At 38.4% G+C, this 21060-nt stretch overlaps 1 protein-coding gene across 1 annotated transcript in view; it reads right to left on the reverse strand.

The window, feature by feature from the left end:
* Window positions 1-21060, reverse strand: part of LOC123246957 (titin-like) — a 194331-nt gene that overhangs the window by 5711 nt on the left and 167560 nt on the right. The gene's annotated exons all lie outside the window — the stretch shown is intronic.

Consider the following 21060-nt stretch of genomic DNA (forward strand, 5'->3'; position numbering starts at 1 on the left):
GTCTAATTGTAAGCCACTCTCACACTTAAAATGATAAGAATTTCTTTACTTATAAATACTTTTGAATACAAATTAAAAGAATAACAAAAACCCAAGAGATCAGGGTGTAAGGAATATTTCTACTTTATATGCAAACTGCATTGCAGTGGTTACCCTCTATACTTAATATAAAAACTACATTTAAATGAAATATTCGTTTGGTTTTTTTTTTATCCTTATCTTCCACTTTAGAATCAATACTATATATTGGTTCCAAGGCAGAAGAATGGTAAGAGCTAGGCAATGGGTGTTAAGTGACTTGCCCAGGACGCGTCTGAGGTCAGATTTAAACCTAGGATGCCCCATCTCTAGGCCTGACTCTCAATCCACTGAGCTATCCAGCTGCCTCCTTTAAGGTATATTTTGATGGAAGAGAGAGGCTCTATTAAGTGGAGGTAAGAAGGGAATGCCTCGAAGGCATGAAGGATGGCTAATTCAAAAGCATAGACTCAGGACATGAAATATTCTACATGAGGAACAGAGAGATCATGGAATGTGTAGGAGGAGGAAAGTCGAATGAAGCTGGAAAGAAAGATTAGAACCCTTTAAAAGAATATCAAAAGAGTTTGTATTTTACCTTCAAGTCTCTCAAGAGTAGGGACAGTTTTACTCTTTGTTTTTCTTTTCTAGTGCTTAACAGAATATCTGGAACACAGTAGGTGCTTAATGAATGCTTGCTGATGGATTCACATGATAGATTGATTTATTGATTTAATTTTGTTCCTGTTACTTGAGGATTAGGACTTTATATTCTATATTCACTCTTGTGAATTCTTTGATGTTCATAATGGTCCTATCATTTTGTCCAAACAAGTTCTAAGAATGTTCCCTAGTTTTACCTAGTGCTCAAACTTAACTTCTTTATTCTCACTTTTCTCCTTCCCCTTACCAAAAGAACAACATTAAAAGGAAGCATTTGTTGTATTTCACCTGAATGTAGACAAATCCACCATTTTGAGAAGGCAAGAAGGAGTTCGTAAATGGTAGACATCAGTTGCTGGAAGTGTGCAGAGGGGCTGGAGGATAAGTTATGATCACACAGTCAAAGGCATTTTCCTGGAATGAATGCTGTCATTACCTGTGTCCCACTGCTATTCTGTACTTCATTCCACTGCTGTTGGGTAAAACCAATTAAAAGGAGAGAATGAACTCTCTTCCCATGGATCATGGGAGTGCACTTTTCACAGTTTGGGGTCAGCTGTTGAGGCTAGATTGTTCCTAATGTGTAGGAATCGGTCATTTCCTCATTTCTATGCTTTTCTGGAAGATAAGGGAAGTGATGAGGATGAAGTAAAAATGAGCTTCCTTTCCTGGAGAGTCTTCATGGTCAGCATTCTGTAATTACCTGGACTTGTTCAGCTGAATTGCAATGGATCACTTGGTGACTAACTTTTCTACTAGTGAGTTACTGATGACCAAAAGATATGAAGAAACCAAGTGTGAGCTATGAGGTATTCAGACTCCTTTTCACATTTATTAAAGGGTGTAAATGAATTCTTGAACCACGTGTCCCTGAGCCAGGAAGTATTCAATTAGAAAGTTTATATTATCATTCAAATATTAAAAAATTCATTCTCCATCCTGGAGGCTTCTCTAATTTTCCAAGGGATGCGATCTATTGATGTCATATTTTTATGTCAGTGAGGCTGTTACTTAATTTACTCATTTTTTATTCTCTACACTTACTGCAACTCATAAAAGCCAAAAGTTTCCTTTTATGGAAAACAATAGATTTTCATTAAGTAATCAGACACATTGCCAGGAAGAGGTGGGTAACTGAGACAGGCAACTAATTTCCTAAGGTATTGTCCAAGGGAACTAATCCCATACATCCCCAAATCATCAGAGTTCCTTCCAGGCATTACCTTGACCGTAAAATATCCTCAAATATCCAACATCCATCATTAGCTCATTGAAGGTGAACTGTATTCTAGGAAGAGTTAGGAAGTGGTTTGATATTGGCATTTGATAAAAAATAATGATATTGGGGGCTCCTAGTAGCTTAGAGGATTGAGAATCAGGTCTAGAGATAGAAGGTACTGGGTTCAAATATGACCTCAGATACTTCCAAGCTATGTGAACCTGGGCAAGTCACTTGATCCCCATTGCCTAGCCCTTAATATTCTTTTGCCTTGGGATCCATACACAGTATTCATTCTAAGATGGAAGGTAAAGTTTTTTTTTTTTAAACTCTTAACTTCTGTGTATTGGTAAAGGTGGGCAATGGGGGTCAAGTGACTTGTCCAGGGTCATACAGCTAGGAAGTGTCTGAGGCCAGATTTGAACCCAGGACCTCCTGTCTCTAGGCCTGACTCTCAATCCACTGAGCTACCCACCTGCCCCCTTCATTTAGTTTTCTTAATTATTCTACTTCCATGGCTTACTACCCTCATCACCTCTCAACTGGACTGATGGATTAACCTCAGAACTGGTCTATTTCAAGACTCCCTCTTGTTCAATTTATCCTCACAGAGTTTACAAATTATTATTCCTAAAGTATGAATCTATGTCACTCCTCTGCTCAATAAGTTTTGCTAGCTCCCTATTATTAACTCTATACAGAAACATAAAAACTTCTGTTTGGCATTTGAAATTCTTAACCACTGGGCATTGTGAGAATTTATTTTCCATATACTGTTTTAATTCTTATATATTAGGGAGAATTGCCATGTATTCCTCTGTCAGAGATCTAGGTCGGAGATACTGTCTGGTCTGCTACTTTTTGCATGTTCTTTATCCTTGGGAATCCCAAGAAATGTCTTCCTTTTTTACAGAATTTGTTTAATAATGTAAGGGGACAAGGGTTCTTTTCCTGTGGATCTGTTTCCCATGATGTGGGAATGGAGAAAGGTGGATAGGTTGATGGACTACTTCCTAATTAGCTATCACCCGTTAAAGATGTCTTGGGATGGTCAAAGGAAGGCCTGAATAATGAGTTCCTAAAAATCTATTTATTACCTGGCTTGATCTAGCTCAGGTCATCCCTGGTTATGAGAGACAACCATGGAGATCTGTATCACTTCATCAGTTATGATCCTGGCCAACCAACAGATCTGACATAATCGATAAATGTATATTCTTATCCAAAAATCAGTCTCTTGAGATAATTTTAATTGTAATAACTTCAACCTAACTTTCTGGGCTTAGGCTATAAGTTACTGAGCACTTTTCTACTTTGTGATGGTTACAAAACAGACAAACATTCTTCCTGCTATTCCTCACACATGACACCTCATCTTCTATCAGGGTAATAATGCTGACTGTCCTCAATGCCTGGGATGCATTCTGTCTCCCCTTTGCCACTTACAATTTATGTTTCCTTTAAAGCTCAGCCTAAATACTTCCTGCCACATGAAGCCTTTCCTAATATTCTTAGTTTCTTCTAAATGATTTCCTTGAATTGATTTTGCATGTATTCACTTAGGTATATTTCTCCTTATAAAATATAAGCCTCTTGAAGGCAGGAACTTTTTCACTATCTTTTTACTGTTTATTCAGTTCATTTTCAGAGGACAGAAGGCCCAGGACTATCTTTATAAAAATTAAACATGGGGGCAGCTGGGTAGCTCAGTGGATTGAGAGCCAGGCCTAGAGATGGGAGGTCCTAGGTTCAAATCTGGCCTCAGACACTTCCCAGCTGTGTGACCCTGGGCAAGTCACTTGACCCCCACTACCCACCCTTACCACTCTTCCACCTAGGAGCCAATACACAGAAGTTAAGGGTTTAAAAAAAATCAAACATGACCGAATTCCTGCCCTCATGGAACTTAGAGTCTAGTAGCAGGTTATCACATGTAATCAAATAACAAATACAATCTATAATGAAATACAAAGTTATACATTTTTCTTTGCAAACAGACAGAATCTTCAAATCCAAAAGGACAATTTTTGAAGAAATACCTAAACCTGCATAATCCCTCTTGTCACAACTCTGGGGATTTCTCCTTACCCTGGACTCTAGGCTGGATCTCCTTCATCACAGAGAGATATAGGCACGGAGAGCCTAAGTTTCCTTGTTTTATTCCTCAGTCACTGTTGATTATTAGATGGTCATTGGGCAGGTTCATTTCCTCTTATAACATTTCTCAAGAATCTGGAATGATCTTTATAAAGGATGGGAGATACTTTGTTCCTGTAAGTTCCTTTGAAGTGAAACCTTTTTAAAAAAAAAAAACAATTAACAATAAACAAAACAAAATAAACAAAATGGCAGCTTTTCTTTTCTCTTTCAGTTAATTGTGACATTGTAAAGATGTGGTTATTCATTTACATGAAAACCTACATGTTTCCTTAGTGAAGATGCCTTCAATTCAAGTATAGATGACTGTCATAAAGTTTTCTTATAGGTATGTGGGTCAGAAGCTGCTAATGTTTCCTTACGCACTTTTTGTTGGTACCATTAGAGTCCTAGACATATTCCACCCTTTAGATGCCTGGTAAATAGGTCCTCATTGCTCTCACAATTGCAGCACCTTCATCGTGGATCTTTTCTCTACATCCTTTATCCAATATGGATATTCTTCCCAGTTTTATTCTCTTTAGTGCCATTTTTTATTTTAATTTTAATTTTTTAAATTTTTCCATTTTTAATTTCTTTGAAAACTCCTAGGCTGTGATATTAGAGTCCACATGTGATGGCTTCACTATCCTTAATGGAGAAAACAGTATGTTGCAATCATTTTTCTAAATCGTTTCTATTTTTCTTCTGTTTGTAGATCTATTCCATTTTCATCCTTGAATACTCTTGGGATGGCTTGACTTAGTAGGATATCTTGCCATGCTTTCTTTAGAGTAGTCTTCTCTGCCAATTCTTCTCTCTGCTTTGCAAAATAATACTGCTCATAATCATCCATCATCTTTCATAAGATTTTACAGGTAAGTTTATATTCTAACCTGATGTTGCCTTTGAAGCCATCTCTCTCCATTTGGTAATTTCAAACTTTGCTGACTATGGTGTTTTCTAATCTCTTTTGATCTTTGCCTTGTAGCAGTTAATTTACATTTTCTTACCTTCTGGATGAAATTATTATATAGAATATCAATGTTATTTCTGTTATCCATCTCCTTTTTAAAAAATTTAATAGCTTGTTCAAATATTTCAGGGATAAATCTTCTTAAGTGTATGCCATATGTTATTATCATTACTGTTCTTTGTTCTTGTTCATTATAAATTCTGAACTTAGCTCTGATGAGAAGATGGTCTGCCTGCGCATGGACAGCTGACTTAAGGATAGTTCTTGGGTTTATACGTTTTTCTGATCTGTTAAAATAGTGAGTTTCATACTTTACAATGTTATTTAGTGCTTACTATGTGCCTAATTGTTCTTGTTTTTTTATTACAGTTTTTATGATATAGAACCATGAAGCTTCTACACAGTCTATGAACTTTTGACATTTCTCACTTCTTACTCATGAACAATGCTTTCTCATATATTGTTCACCATCTCAATTTATGCGTTGAAATCTCTAGTATTAGTCTATGTTGTTTTGATTTTGTTGGTCTCATCAAATGTTTCATACAATTTCTTCTATCACTTCAACCTCCAAAATGTAAGATTAAAATTCATTTCCAATAACTCCAAGTATTATATTTTATGAGATTTATTAATAATCATCACTTGAAGTAGAGGAAAGCAAAAACAGTGAGTAAAGACCAGTTTTTCCCAGACCAAGTTCTTGGGAGAAGAGAGAGAGAGAGGAGTTACACAAAACTTTATCTATAAGGACATAATGTGAGGACGAAGGAAAGGGATTCTGGGAGATGAAGCCCGGGGGTACAAAATTCTAATTACAAAGCAACCAGTGTTGTTATCAAAGATGCAGTTTTTTTCAAAGTAGTTTCTTCAAATACTTATCATTAATATTGTCATGTAAGATGACCAGATGTCTAACAAAATAATGTTTTTGGTAAACTTTGGGGTATATAAAATCAATTCTGACAACTTTTGTCATTGCTTCTCCAAGGGATACGTGGGACCCATACTTCCATTTTTTTTTTTTAACCCTTGTACTTCGGTGTATTGTCTCATAGGTGGGAGAGTGGTAAGGGTGGGCAATGGGGGTCAAGTGACTTGCCCAGGGTCACACAGCTGGGAAGTGGCTGAGGCCGGGTTTGAACCTAGGACCTCCTGTCTCTAGGCCTGACTCTCACTCCACTGAGCTACCCAGCTGCCCCCCCCCCATACTTCCATTTAACTGCAAATTCCTTCTTGCTTTTGGTTTCAATTATAGCAGGACTGTTAAGATATTATGATTTGGCTTCTCTAGCAATAGATCCACTCATTGGACAATACTGGTTACTGTACCAACAGAGAAAGCAAAGTTTGTCACTACAATGTTTTATTTACACAAAGTGAACTACCTCGTCCTATTTAACTGATAAATTATTCTTCATTTTAGTACACTCAAATAGTAGTCACCCTATTTAGGTTAAGGGCAGATGCAATCCAGAAGAAAGAAAGCATGATTTTTAGTTAGATCAGAGGACTGGAGTTCAGATCCCACTTCTGCTACTTGCAGTTTCCTCAGCTGTAAATTAAGGGGGTTGGACCAGCTAACGTCTAAGGTCCCTTCCAAAACTAAATCAGTGAACCCATTCCCGTTTATCATAGCGGTTCTAAGGAGTGATATCGATTGATAGAGAGATAAATAACTATGTTGAAAAGGACAAAATTTGAAAGTGATATTTAAATTTATGTTTTCATCACCCCTTTTCTCTCAGTAAATCATATGAGTAGACAATTCCTCTGTTCTCTTGGATGTTTTTTTAGTTCGATAATGTACCGAGCATCCCAGTGTGTACTTGAAGATCTGCAGAGCCCATGCAAGACATAATCCTCTGCTCTTACAGAGCTTACCTGCTAAAGAGACAAGATGTACTTGAAAGTGCCATCTTTGGAATGGGGATTATTTGTCTTTCTAAACTTGGAGTTGAAAAGAAAATGTTGTCATTCTCTTCTCCTGACTCCTCCCACCCACTGGTTTTACAGTTTCATATGGGAAAATACTTCACCACTTTCTTATATTTCCAAGTGGAGTTGAGCCTATCAGCTGAGTTGAATAGAGAGAATAGCCCACATTTAGCCAACTCAGAATGGCCTAGGGGGGCCATGCAGGTGCTGAGCCTGAGACATTGTAGTTTTTGGCACCATCTCTACCTTCTGGGACTCTGAGAAGGGAGGGGAGATCTACCTCTATTCCTGCCCATCAAAGGAAGTGTGACATAGTAGAACAGGGGATGGGTTTGGAACAGAAGGACCTGTTCAGGTCTTGCCTCTGTTTTTTACCACTTATGGGATAGGGAGAAGTCACTGAACTCCTCTGGACAGTTTTTTTCCCCTCATCTAGGGGAATGGACTAGAAACTTTCCAGGGTCTCTTCTGGTTCCAAATCTGTAATTCTATGATTTCTTGTGGGGGAAGAAAGAGAGAAAATGACTTTAAATCTGACCTTTGTCTATCCCAACTACAAGAATTAATTCCAAATGAATAATATAATATCATTGCTTTATAGAGAGCTTTACATACATTATGATATTTGATACATACAACAGCTGTATAGGGGAGGCACCATTGTTATCCCCCTTTATAGATGATGAAACCTTCAGAGTTTTATTAGGCCCAGAGAGAAAGCTGCAGAGACTTACACTGACCCATACCTGTGTCCGAAATGGGATTTGAATCCAGATCTTCCTGACCCCAGTCACTCCTCCGAGTATTCTATTCACTGTATATCACAGTCCCTGTACCTGGGGAACTGCTATTAATCCTTTTTTTTTTTTTTTTAAACATTTATCATCTGCCTTAGATCAGTTCTGTGTATTAGTTCCGAGGCAGAAGAGTAGTAAGGGCTGGGCAACAAGGGGTTAAATAACATACCCAGCCCCTAACAATCTGTGCCTGGGGAATTGCTATTTTTCCTTAAAAAACCACAACATATATTTTCTATCTTAAAACCAATGGTTTTAAGGCAGAAGAATGGAAAGGGTGAGGCAATGAAGATTAAGTGACTTGCCCGGTGTCACGCCACGAGGAAGTGTCTGAGGTCAAATTTGAACCCAGGTCCTCCCATCTCTAGACTTGGCTATCAATCCAGAGCCACCAGCTGCCCCCTATTAATCCTTAACAATCACATGTTCCCCCCTGAAGATCCATACACACGTTTATGTTTGGATGAAGCTTGGATTTCAGCAGTTAAGAGAACTCTTCACATAGAACATCCTTCTACCAATACAGATGGACAATATGTAAGTAATAACCTTATCCTATAAATACTTGCACACATTTCTATTTACATATATGTATGTATGTGCACATACACATAAGGAGGGGTGTGTTAGAGCCAGCTCAAATCAACTGCTACGAGCTGATTGTTAAATTTAGAGACCTAGATTAAATTTTTCTTCTGACACTAATTTTGTGTCCCTGTACAAGTCATTTAATGCCTCATTGTTGAAGATTCTATTTTAAAGTTACACACATACATGAACACATTTATGAACACATATACATATATATTTATACATAAATTTATAATACAATGTATATATGTATTTATATATATGAACCATATTTTATAAATGCATTAAATAATCTAGGATTGATAGGGAACTAAGAAGTCATATAGTCCAGCCCCCTCAACTGTCATCTTTCGTAGGCATATATTTTTCCTAATATAGACATATATTGTAGACATATATTCCTACCCATCACAGTTTTTCAGAAGTGGAGTTGGGTTATCCCTGGTATTTACTTCACATTCTCCATGGACCACCTCTAGTAGTATCAGATGTTCCCTTGAACTCGTGTGACCCACAGGAAATGAGGTGAGGGCTCCTGCTCCTGCCCAGGAACCTTGCTGGAAACATACATGCTCTTAAAAAGTCACAGATTTTCAGAGTTGGAAGGTACTCCAGCGGCCATTGGGTACAACTCATATTCTTCCTGCCTATTCCCAATGAAAATATAGAATTCTTCCCCCAAGGATAAGGCCACAGAGACTTTGTGGACCTCGGTGTACCCAAACTTCCCTGATCTTCTGAGGCTTTTGGCTTGGAAAAGAGAGATACCACCTGGCTGAGAAAAGGAAAGAGAAGGATGGATTTGGTCACATCCCCGCTTCTCCACTGGCACTGGGAAAAAGGGAAGGGAGCACAGTTACCTCGATTCCCCTCCATCATGAAACGTAAGGGACAGTACAGGCTATGTGACCAAGAGCAGAGATGTAGTACTGAACAGGGATGGGATGAGTGAGCAAGTACAAACTAGAGTCTAGACTAGATCACGTTGATCCAGAAGAATGGAGATCTCTGAGATGACTCGAGTCCAATAAACAATATTTTTCTTTCCCTTCCTTTCCTGGAACACTGGATGGGTAAGCCACCCTCCACTGAGCTGTCCAACCATTCACTTCACACTCCCTCTCCAATCAGTGGAAAGAGGTGGTAGGAAGACATTCAATTGTCTGGCAAAAGTCATTGTGGCCTACTGTTAGACTTTGTACCCTTTCAATGCTTATCTATGTCTCTATGCTATTTAAAACTATTAAAATACAAGGCTATTTATAATGCTTCTTGTCTTTAAGTGTGAGCTTAGAGATTGTGAGAGAAGTTCTGCTTAGAAACTACAGGTTAATTAGAGAAAAATTCTGTGATTTTAATAACCTCTAAGATTTGTATATCTTAAACTACCTTTATGAACCTGGAGGGCAAATGAATGAGAAGATCAGCTAGTAACCATGAGAGATCAAAGCTGTTATATGAGTTCAGGGAGGCACACACAGCATCCATTGAACCCTCCCCCCAGCTAAAAATAAAAATAGTTGGTGTCTTAGTAGATATTAGGGTTTTCTTTTTTCATTTTTAAAAGTTTAATTAATTTAGATTATTTTCCATGGTTCATGATTCACATTCTTTCCCTCCTCCCCTCCCTCCCCCTCCCATAGCCAACGAGCAATTCCACTGGGTTTTACTTGTGTCATTCATCAAGGCCTACTTCCATATTATTAATATTTGCAATAGAGTGATCGTTTAGAGTCTACATCCTCAATCACATCCCCATCTAACCATGTGATCAAGCAGTTGTTTTTCTTCCGTGTTTCCTCTCCTGTAGTTCTTTCTATGGATGTGGAGAGCTTCTTTCTCTTAAGTCCCTCAGAATTGTTCTGGATCATTGCATTGCTGCGGATTGTGCCACAGCGTATCTATCCCTGTGTACAACATTCTCCTGGTTCTATTCCTTTTGCTCTGCATCAATTCCTGCAGATGTTCTAGTTCACATGGAATTCCTTTGAGCATCATTCCTTTGAGCACAATAGTATTCCATCACCAACAGATATCACAATTTGTTCAGTCATTCCTAAATCGAAGGGCATCCCCTCATTTTCCAATTTTTTTTGCTACCACAAAGAGCACAGCTATAAACATTTTTGTACACATATTTTTCCCTATTATCTCTTTGGGGGTACAAACCCAGCAGTGATATGGCTAGATCAGAGGGCAGGCAGTCTTTTAAAGCCCTTTGTGCATAGTTGCAAATTGCTATCCAGAATGATTGGATCAATTCACAATTCCACCAGCAATGTATTAGTGTCCTAATTTTGCCACATCCTCTCCAACATTTATTACTTTCCTTTGCTGTCATATTAGCCAATCTGCTAGGTGTGAGGTGGAACCTCAGAGTTGTTTTGATTTGCATTTCTCTAATTATAAGAGATTTAGAACACTTTCATGTGCTTATTGATGATATTAGGGTTTTCAAAACACTTTATACACATTATCTCATGTGACCTTCAGAACAACCCTGTGGGGTAGATGATTAAAAAAAATTCTCCCTACAATCTCAGAAAAAGGAAAGTAGAGGAAGGGGAATGGTCTGATTTCAATTCTAAGAATTGAAATATACCATTAAAAATTTTAAAATTTAATTTAAAAAATTTAAGGAATGTAATTTAATTAAAATTTTAATTAAATTGAAACATGCCATTGAAATATGTTATTGAAACCCTTACATCCCAAATGGGCCTCATTATCTTCTTTCCTAAACCCACGTCTCCTCCAAATTTCTTTATTTTTGTCACAGTAGCCAGGTTGACAATGGCAATGAATTTTAATTCTTCCTTCTTCATCTTCATATAATAATAATAGTAGCTATCATTTGTAATGTGCTTTAAGGTTTGCAGGAACGCTAGTTTCCTCCCCTATAAAATGAATTGGTTAGACCATATGACCTCCAATGTCTGAGCTCAAAAATCTATGATGTGATGGTTCAAGATTGCCTTAAAAAGGTCTATGATCTTCTTACCAAAATGGTTATGTTCATTTCGTAATCAGAACTCAATGAATCATTTCACGAATACACACCTTTCGAACTCAGCTCTCCTCAAGTAAACACATCTTTTCCCTCATTACTCACAAAAGAGATAATTAAATTGCTCTCAGATAAAGGATGGGCCAACACTTTCACAACATGTGTTCGTTGTATTTGTTACACATTGAAATCAGCCTCATTGGACACAATCACCATCTGGCACCCACATCCTCTGCCTTAAGAATCAAATAAATTCTGATTGACTTCAGAAATGCTTGCCAGCAGTGGGTTTACTAGAAAAATACCCGATTCCTCTTCTTTAAGACATTGTCTTTCATAACACCCCATCCCAATATATGTCTATTGGGCACAAACGTTGGGAAAGTGCACTCAATCTTTTTGGCGGGGACAGGAAGGGAGAAAAGCTGGCTAGACCTTGTGATTTCCCTCCACTGGCAATATCTTAATCCAAGTAGAGCCTGCATATGTTACATCTACATGCTGACTTGCTGAGCTCTGAAGACTTCCTTTGCCAACTCATTCTTTTGTGGCTTAGGGAATGTGTAACTCTGAGGCATGTTTCAATCTGATGATGTATGTACAGAAGAATGGATAGATGTTGAAAAAATAGACCTGAAAATCCTTAAATGATCATGTGTCTTTGTGTTCCTCGAAAACCCTGAGGAATTCTTTGTCAGGCTTGATCCCCAAACCTCCCCTTTGGCATGTCAGTGGCTAACATCTATTGGGGCAGAGCGGAGCACTGGCACCCTTCACTTGTTTTCTGGAACAAAAAACGAAGCATAGAGTGCGTTATGCTTTTTTTTTTTTAAATTTTAATGCTATAATTGTTCAGAGGTGCTATCTCAGCATCGCCTTGAGTCCAAGAAGGGCTTATGAAGGCTTAGGTATTTCAGCAGAGACATGAGACACACATGAAAATTAATTTTTCCTTTCCTCTTTTGGGTGAAATGGGTTCTAAGCAAAGGTTCTAAACCCATTGGCTCCGAGTAGAAACTAGCTCTACTTTGGGGCTGCTGTCTTCATGGTGCAGGGGATGAGAACTTTTCCTTCTTTCTAATTATTGTAATACAGAGCCACCGTCTGTGAATTTTCCGTGTTCGGATTGGGCGTGGGGTGATTGAAACCATCCCTAGTAGAATCCACGGCTCTGTATTTTCTTTCAATGAAAGGAATTGAGTAATCCATAGACATTATGTAAGGAGAGGGCCCCCTGAGTCTTTATCTGGAGTTCGCATCAGCTTCAGATGCTTTCTGTCTCCATGACAGTGAAGCCGGGTCTAGATGAGGTGAGCATATGCAAGAAGATGGGATGATTTGGCCTCAAACTTTCTGTGTACTCCTGCCTACACAGAGGAATGAGAGAGCAAACATATGGTAGACATTGGGAGAGCTCCCTGGTGCATGCCTTCTACACGCCCCCTCATCCTACCTTGGCTTTTGTCCTAGAATACAGGATGTTAGCTTGGCTGAGATCTCCGGGTCCTCCCAAATGGACCCAGTAACTCTTCTATCTAAGAGCCATCAGACCAAGGAGTTTGTTCCATCTATACCTGAGTATTAATGTAATAAACATTCGATAAATTTAAATGAAAAATATAAAGTTGTCTGCATGAACTTTGTTACACGTAAGCCATTGGACACAGATAGCTGATCATCAAGTTGCAGATTGAATTGTAGCATATAAGCAAAGAGGCATGAAAAAGAACCAAGGCTACCAAACCACTGTGTCTAGGGACTGGGGAGAAGGAGGCTCACCTGTGATTTCATTGGTATAGACCAATGATTCCCAAAGTGGGCGCCACCGCCCCCTGGTGGGTGCTGCGGTGACCCAAGGGAGTGGTGATGGCCACAGGCGCATTTATCTTTCCTATTAATTGCTATTAAATTTTAAAAAATGATTTCCAGGGGGCTAAGTAATATTTTTTCTGGAAAGGGGGGCGGTAGGCCAAAAAAGTTTGGGAACCACTGGGCCAGACACTCCAAAGAGGAAACTTTCTACCAATGCAAATCAGCACCTGTATTGCAACTTACAGCCCTTAAGAGTTGACTGAGTCATGAAGAGGCTAACTGAAGTACCCAGACTTCATCTCCCATTGCCCTTCCTTTGCACTGGCTGTCCTCTATACCTAGAATGCAGTCTTCACCTCTGTCTCATAGAATCCCTCTCTTCCTTTGAGAGGCAGTTCTTCTACCACCTTCTCCCATGAAGTTCATACTATTCCTGTCAACAGCTATTGCCCTCCCATCTAGATTGTATTTAACCCTCTTCTATTTATTTTTATTGGTCCTGTATATGCTTATGTATACCATTGTTGCCTACCCTGCTAAGCTTCTTGATAGTTGTAGAGTTGTTTCAATTCCTCTCAATTTGTATCATCAACATGAGGCATGATGCCTCAATGTAGTAGATGCTTACTGATTTTTATATCACATCAGTTTTTAAAATATATTCCTCCTCCTCCCCAGTGATCCATCCCTTATGGCAATGAAGTAAATAAAAGAGAATGAATGAAAGGAAAAAAGCTTACCTATTCAGCTCTTCTTGTAAGCATCATGGAGACAAAGACAAAAGCAGAAACAGTTCCTACACTCAAGGAACTTACTTTCTCATTGAGGAGAAAACCCATGGCCATGGACTGGTATTTTGATTTATAAAGCTAGAAGGGTGGAATATGGAGCCAGAGAGAGGTAGACTCACATATCCTTTATAACAATAATGGCAGAGTTGATTTGATTATGGTTCTAGAACTGGAAAACAGTGGGGAGGTTGGGAAGGAGCAGCAATAGGATGACTTGGGAGATGATGCCAGGATGGATAGTAAAGCAGAGATGAAGCAGTTGGTTTCCTGTCATGATCCACACATGAGCCACTCAACAGTTAGGAAGTTCTGGCATTGCAAACCATCTGACATAAAGTAGTAATTGTGTTTATAGAGTGCTATAAGGTTTGGAAAACACTTTATGTATATTATCTCATTTGATCCCAGCAACAACTCTGTTAAGGTTGGTGCCATTCTTCTTCCTTTTTTTTTTCATTGAAGAAAGCATCCTTTATTAACCACTTTACAGACAAGGAAACTCAGGATAAAAGAGGTTAAATAACTTGGCCAGGATCACACAGATAATAAATGCCCGAGACAGGATTTGAATTCAGATCTTACTGTCTCCAAGTCCAGTAGTCTATCTACTGTATCACAGTATGCCCAATTTTCTATAACCACAGTCTCTCAGCTTTATAAAGAAAGTGCGTAGGCCATTTAACTATTTATCTGCTAAGTGTTTTATCCTAAGATCCTTCTCTCTCTATAACAAGGTTGGCAGCATTATTTTCTTGTCTAAACCACTGCCATGACTTTTAGTTGCTTCACATAGTTCATTAGATGTATCCACATTCTTTTGATTCACTGTTCCTATCTTTTTAATTAAATTGTAGTTATCAGATCATAATGGAGAATCCCACCAGGAGGGGGAAAAACTCTAGGAGAGGATATGAAGGAAGGAAGCATCTTAACCCATATGACATATCTTCCCCTAGGCAGCACCCTGGTAGTTTGTGTTGGTGGACTAGATACCAATTCAAAGACATAAAGAGCAAGGTAGGTGGAGGAGGGGAAGGGGGTCAGGGGAACTTCGCCCAAATTCCTTACTGTAGTCGAAATTAATTGGCTTTCAGGATCACGAGCTCAGAGCTGAAAATCATGAAACCAGGAATCAAATAAACTATTCCATTAGCCCTACTGAAAAGAGTGAGTGCCTTTGTAAAGGAATAAATTCTTGAACAACTTTCCCTTTCAATCATCCCTTTGAGTCTACACGTATCACCAGAATGGCATGTAAAGGATTTCTTCTTTATTTTGTAACAACATTTTCTTTTTTATGTTGTAACCAATACGCCCATTTATCAATGTGGAATAAAACACACTGAGTTCTCACCCAAACCAACACCACTGGATTTATCAGCCACAAAGCTAAGGGGTCAACCAGAAAAGTTAGGGTTCTGAAGGAATAGAAGAACATAAAACTTCCATATTCTCCCACTGTGTATGTTGAATCAGTTTCCAAGTCTCATCAGCTCCAACTCTGTCACATCTCATGTCTGTCTTCTCTCTAATCATATAGCTACCACATCAACTCTAGCTTGAACTATCAATATGCCACTCCCCCACCCCCACCAACCATTTGGCTCCCCTACCTTAAGTCTCTCCTTACTCCAATCCATCTTCCACCTGACTACTAAGCTGATTTTCATAAAGCCCAGATCTGATCATGTCGCTCCACTGCTCAGTGACTCCTGTTGCCTCTAGGATCAAAAATGGACATCTCCATTGGTCATTTTCAGCCTCTGCCTTCCCAGCCTTATTTCCCACTTCTCTCCTTTCTATACTTGACAATCCAGCCAAATCAACCTTATTGTCATTCCTCATACAAGATGCTCCATCTCCTAGTGCCATCCCTTTGCATTGGCTGTCTTCTCTTATTAGAACACTCTTCCTCTTCATCTCTGCCACTTGAAATGCCTAGTTCTCTTCAAGACTTAACTCAAGCACCACCTTCCACAGGAAATATTTCCTGATATCCTTTCCCTAGTTCTAGTTCTCTATCATCCATTCCTTTAGTCCTGAGAGGGGCAGCCACGGATGAGGAACTCTATTTTTTTCAACATTAAATTTTTAAAAATTTCTTTGTTACATTAAAATCCCCAGGTATTTCCCTCCCTCCTTCCCTTCCCCCACACTATTCTTTTTCTAAAAGTTTACTCACATTCTTTTTTTTTAGACCCTTACCTTTCATCTTACAATCAATACTATGTATTGGTTCCAAGGCAGAAGAGCAGTAAGGGCTAGGCAATGGAGATTAAGTGACTTGCCCAGGGTCACATATGTAGTGTTATAGATAAAAATTAATTTTGGAGACTTTATACTAATTTATAAGTATTTATTAGTAAAGAGAAAGAAAGAGAGCAATAAAGTTTTCCGCCTAACACCCAAAAGTTCCCAGCCTTGGTTACAAGTCCTAATTCCTGGATTCAGTGGTGGCCCTTTTGCTGCACTGCTTTCCAGAGATGGCTCACATAGATAAGTGCTAGTTTTCCAGTGAGAGAGCTCCTTTCATAAGCCCAAAGTTGGCAGTGTGTAATTAGAATTTTGGGCCCTGGACTTCATTTCCCAGAATTCCTCTTTCATCCTCACATTGCATCATTACATTTTGTAGTTAAAGTTTCTGTAACTCCACCTTCTCTCTCTCTTCCCCCCCTTTCATAATCCAGGAAATTGCTCTTTATTCACAATTTTTACTTTCCCCTATTTCAAGTGATTATTAATAAATCTTATAAAGCATAATACTTAGAGTTATTGGATATTAATTTTAATCTTACAGCAGAGAGTCTTTCCATGTCCTGGCTCTTTTATGTTACATCTACTTTGCAGCCTGAATCATATGTTCTGGCCTCCAGATACATAATCATATCATGCCTCTGGATCAGAGACTATGCAAGGGTGATTTCGTCCTACCTTAATGAGCATGTGCCAACTATGAGTTATATTTCTATGTTAATTTCTCACACCAGAAAGTATCTGAGGACAGATTTGAACCCAGTAACTCCCATCTCTGGTTCTGGCTTTCTATCCACTGAGTCACCTAGCTGCTCCCTTTTCTTTCATTCTTAAGTCATTAACCAATGGGAAAATGTGTTGGCCAGCAATGATGATGATGACAATGACGACGATGACGACAACAACAACAACAACAACAACAACAACAACAACAACAACTTGTGCTGTTTGTTGTGTTAAAACACAAGACTAAATAATTGCAGAAGAGAAGCTTTCCCTTTCATGGATGAGAGATATTTTGCTCATCAAGACTGGGGTCTAGACAGAACCATAGCCATGGTCAGAGAGAGCGCTGTTGTTATGTTCTAAGTGAGCTCTTCAGGCTCTCTTTAAAATCAAATACAGAGGGTAGCAATTGTGATCTCAAACAAAGCAAGAGTGAAAATTGATCTAGTTAAAAGAGATGAAGGAAATTACATCTTGATTAAAGGTACTATTGGCAATGAAATAATATTAATATTAAACATGTAGACACCAAATGGTAACATATGAAGTGATGCAAAGTGAAATGAGCAGGACCAGGAGGACATTGTATATAGTGACAGCAATAAAGTGTGATGATTAAATGTTAATGACTTATCAGCAGTTCAAGGATTCAGGACAACTCTGAAGGACTCATGACGAAAAAGTCTACTACCTTAGGGTAAACAGATGGGAGTCTGAATGCAGATTGATGCATGCCATTCTTTACTTCATTTCCTCCATGAATTTTTCCCTAGTGTAAAGGTTATGTGTCTTGTTTCACAACATGATGAATGTGGAAATCTGTATTGAATAATAACACTCATACAATCTATATCATATTACCTGTCATCTTAAGGAAGGGGAGGGATGGGAGAAGGGAAAGAACATGGATCAAAAAATGCCAGAAAATGATTATAGAAAATCGAACTGACATGTAATCTGGAAAAAAAAATCAAATACAGAAACATATGCTCAAGATAATTTTCTTAGGGTGTCCAAATTACTTTGAATTTATTTGGCAAATTTCTTACATGTATTTTTTAATGTAGAGCTTGTATATCCAAATGAAATCCTAGCTTCTTGAGGATAGATGTTATTTTTCCGATGGCATGGTGCCCACCATAGAGTAGTTACTCAATAAATGCTTAATTTATTGATGGATTGATTTAAACAATGATTTCGCAGCTGGGAAACCTTCCAAATTTGTCCTCAGATTCCCCTAATGCCAGAAATGGTTTATTAAATTAATATCAATTCATTATTTATTTAATTAATTCAATTAATTTATATTAAATTAATAAAACTATTAAATCCCTCATGGCTTGTTCTGAATAAATTTATTCTGAACTTGTTCAGATTGGTCGTGAAAACTCATCACTTTTATGATTCTGCTTAAGAGAGCTCTCTAGAAAGATCATTGACTCTGGGGTTATAGCACATGTATTCAAATCAAACCACTGCCACATGTGGCCTTGAGCAAATGATGTCATTTCTCTAGGCCTCAGTTTTCTTCATTTGTAAAATGACACAATTGGATTAGGCAGCATCTTTGGTCCCTTCCAGCTCTAAATCTATGACCAAAAATCTTAGAATTCAGGGTTCACTTTGTTTCTTAACTGAGGGGTCAAAATTGTTCTCTCAGAGATGAATTGAGAGAAGGAAGTCAGCATTTTCTGCTGTGTACTCAGTTGGACCATGCTAAACCATCATGGTCTAACCTGTGATTAGCCTGTCTTACAAGGAAAGGGAAAACAAAAAATGGCATTTATTAAGTACCTCCTCTAAGCCAGGCATTGTGTTAAGCACTTTACAAATATTATCTCATTTGACAAACCTGAGAATTAAGTTATTATCATCCCCATTTTCCAGTTGAGGAAATTGAAGTAGTCTAAGGTTAAGTGACTTGCCTAGGGTCATTCAGTTAGGAAGCATCCAAGGTAGGATTTTAACTCACTTGTTCCAGTCTCTAGTCCCAGCACTCCGTTCACTGTATCACCTAGCTACCTTCAGGCAGTGGGAAGGTATTCCTATGTATGTCAGATATATTCTTTTCAAATTCGTGGACCTTGGAGTCTAGCCAAGAAATGTTCTTTCTGTCTTTAGGGATTTTCAAAGGACATGTGGATTGAGCAGAATTTTCTCAGGAAATAGAGAAGATTTAGAATCCTGGGTATCTAGGAAGCTTCTGGAGAACATTTTAATTTTCTACATTTTATGGGCCATTATGTTTAGATCACATAATTAGAATCAGAAGGCACCTTAGAGAACATCTAGTCCAGCACTCTCATTTTATATGTTCAGGAAAACTAAGACCTAGGAAGGAAAAATGTCTTGAAGGGTCATACAGAGAGTGACAGGACCAAGATTTGAACCTAGGTCTCTAATTCCACATTGATTTCACTATACCATTCTTCCTCTGTCACAAGGCACCTCTATATTTTCTCTCTTCCAAATGGCACCATCCTGCTGTTCTGACTCATCCTGAGGGAAGAAAATTGGATCTTTTCCTCTGTTGAGATAACAGAAGATTTGATAAATTAGAGCCAAGCCTTCAAAGGGAATGCCTCGTTCACCTCCAAGGGCACTGTGGTCCTAGCAAGCAATCTGGTAAAAGAGCAGGGCACGGTGTCCTCAGCCCACATTCCCCAGGGGGAGAAGGAACTTGACATTTTTATACCTGAGAATTGTGACCTTTACTATTTCCAGGAATTTTTTTTAATTCTTCCATGTGTCTACCATACCTCACTGGGATTCAACTCTCTGGTAGGCTCTGACTTTCCACAAAGAATAAATTTGAAATATCCAGTGACCCTGAAGACAGAGTTCTCCAGGGGCAGGGAAGGGTGACCAATGCTGAGGTAGAACCTTTCATAGGGAAAAGAATCCATCCTTGGCACAGCTGCCAAATTGATATTCTGAAGCCAAAAGTCTAACCACTCTATCATTCTTTTGCTCAAAGGCACTCAGTGCTTACATACTTCCTAGCTGTGTGACCCTGGCTAAGTCACTTAACCCCAACTGCCTAGCCCTCACTGTTTTTCTGTCTTGAAACCAATACTTAGTATCAATTCTAAAATAGAAGGTAAGGGTTAAAGAAAAGCACTCAGCTGGTTCTTAATTAACTCCAAAAGTAAAATCCAAACTATCATTTAAAACTTTTCTCTTCTTCCCATGCTCTTTGTTACAACCAGTTGGTCTACTTGCAGTTCTAGATGGCATTCTGTCCCCTAACCCCACACTTTTGAGTAGACTGACCTCCACATCTGGAGGGCACTTCCTCCAGGATTTTGCTTCCTTCAGAGCTCAGTTTAAATTGTTACCTCCCCAGAGAATCTTTCCTGATTCCCCTGCAGCTGCTAATGTCCCCTCTCACTGAAATAGGATGTATCCACTTTATATCTATTTTTTGTATTTACTTAGTTTTCACTCAATTCTACTTGGAATAATGGAGTATAATCTCCCTGAAGGCAGAAACTGTTTTTGTTTGTTTTGATAAGCCTAAAAATAAGCTCAGTGCTTGATACACTGTAGACATTTAAAAAAAATCTTTATTTTCTTAGTAACAACTCTAAGACAGAAGGGCAAAGGCTAGGCAAACATGTAAGTGACTTGCCCCTGGCTCACAAAACTAGGAAGTGTCTGAGGCCAGACTTGATCCCAGGTCCTCTCAGCTCCAGGCTTTATGCTCTGTCTATTGTGCCACCTACCAGCCCCTACATTTGAGATCCTTAATGAAATCCATATTGAATGGATGAATCGGTAGATGCAGAATAAAAATGATTTGTAAGTGATGCCTCTGATACCCCATAATGATATAGATAACATGATATCTCCTGCTAAAAGTGGTCAACTTGAGGAAACTAGTATGTCAGAAACTAGGTATAGACCAGTATCTCACACCCTATACCAAGATGGGGTCAAAATGGGTATATGATTTAGATATACCCATTATATTAGAACTATCTTATAGAATATTATATATAGAATATATATAGAATATATAGAATGTAGTTCTAATATATTGTATATTATATAATATAGTTCTAATATATGTATAATACATCTATAATATGTATATAATATATGTATAATATATGTATAATATGAACTATATT

Source organism: Gracilinanus agilis, chromosome 1 (assembly GCF_016433145.1).
Source record: "Gracilinanus agilis isolate LMUSP501 chromosome 1, AgileGrace, whole genome shotgun sequence".
Classification (NCBI taxonomy): Eukaryota; Metazoa; Chordata; class Mammalia; order Didelphimorphia; family Didelphidae; genus Gracilinanus; species Gracilinanus agilis.